This window comes from Eschrichtius robustus, chromosome 12 (assembly GCF_028021215.1).
Source record: "Eschrichtius robustus isolate mEscRob2 chromosome 12, mEscRob2.pri, whole genome shotgun sequence".
Lineage (NCBI taxonomy): Eukaryota > Metazoa > Chordata > Mammalia > Artiodactyla > Eschrichtiidae > Eschrichtius > Eschrichtius robustus.
This window is the reverse complement of record NC_090835.1, coordinates 47,969,284-47,970,832: the sequence shown is the minus strand read 5'-3', so window position 1 is coordinate 47,970,832 and position 1,549 is coordinate 47,969,284. Positions and strand designations below refer to the sequence as shown.

Sequence of the window (1,549 nt, the reverse complement as noted above, 5' to 3'; positions counted from 1 at the left end):
GCATCTAGGTCTACTGGTTAAGATTTATAGGCTATTAATGTGGTTTCAACAGATGGGTTACTATTTGTGTGAATCAAAGAATCTGATAAATATACTGGGTAGAGGTAGAAAAAAATTTGTCTAAGTATGGATGTTTTCCCTCTGCAACTTTAGGTTTGAATGAGAGCAGAAAACAGACTGCCCTCAGATGCATCATTTTGGTTTATTTAAAATGGCTGTGGAAGATTCTCCCTTGGTGAGAGAGAGTCCAAGGAGTCGTCATGTACATAAACCAATACTAAATATTGAAGTCAGCAACCCAAGAGAAGTATACTTTTAGATTAGTGCAAACATTTCCACATACTAGTTGTACACATGAATCTTATTCATATAGAACTATAAAGTTGTTGGGAAGATCCACAAGTTTTCCTTCTTTTTGGTCCACTTACAATTAAAATAATTATATACATTTAAGGTTCTATCATCAGATCCACAGCTGAGAAGCTCATTCTACCAAGGTGCAGTCTAATGTGAACGTAAGCAGAACTTTTATATGTTAAAAAAGAGAAACAAGTAGCAGTTATACATAAGAAGAAAGTCTGGTTGGAGTCCTAAGAGCAAGCATGGTGGCTACAATGTCATCAGAAGGAGCTATGTTAGGTAAGTAGAAAGTCTTACTACTATGATTTTAATTGTATGAGGTGGATTCCAATTGGTAAGCCTTGGTCACTAGTACTAGAGTAATCCAATGTCCAATAACAGATGGTGTTTTCCTGTCCTCAAATGTGTCGTTTGCACGCTATGAAGCTTCAACCCTAGGATGACTTAACTTATCATTGGTCACATTAGTTGGAGCTGGCAATCATTCATTCATGGGAATCTTTTTTTTTTTATTGGCCACATGTGGCTTGTGGGATCTTAGTTCCTTGACCAGGGATCGAACCTGGGCCCTCGGCAATGAAAGTGCAGAGTCCTAACCACTGGACCACCAGGGAATTCCTGGGAATCTTTTTTTTTTTAATTGAGGCAACATTGGTTTATAACATTATATAAGGTTCATGTGTACAACACTGTAATTCTGTATATACTACATTGTGCTCACCACCAAAAGTCTAGTTTCTATCCATCACCATGCAGTTGACCCCCTTTACCCTTTTTGCCCTTCGCCCCAGCCCCCTTACCCTCTGATAACCTCCAACCTGTTCTTTGTGTCTATGTGTTTATTTTTGTTTGGTTTTATTTTTGTTTTTTTATATTCCACATATGAGTGAAATCGTACAGTAGTTTATTTTTCTCCATCTGACTTATTTCCCTTGGTATAATACCCTTAAGGTCAATTCATGGTGTTGCAAATGGCAAGATTTCATCTTTTTATGGCTGAGTAGTATTCCATTGTATATATATACATCTTCTTTATTCTTCTGTTGATGGGCACTTAGGTTGTTTTCATATCGTAAATACTGCAGCAATGAACATAGGGTGCATATATCTTTTCAAATTCATGTTTTCGTATTCTTTGGATAAATACTCAGAATAGCTGGATCATATGGTAGTTCTATTAATGTACGGA

The 1,549-nt window shown here is 36.7% G+C and overlaps 1 non-coding gene across 1 annotated transcript; it reads right to left on the bottom strand.

The window, feature by feature from the left end:
* Positions 1-901: 901 nt before the first annotated feature.
* On the bottom strand, positions 902-974 carry TRNAE-UUC (transfer RNA glutamic acid (anticodon UUC)). The gene has a single exon. It is a non-coding gene; the product is annotated as a tRNA-Glu (tRNA).
* Positions 975-1,549: the final 575 nt, after the last annotated feature.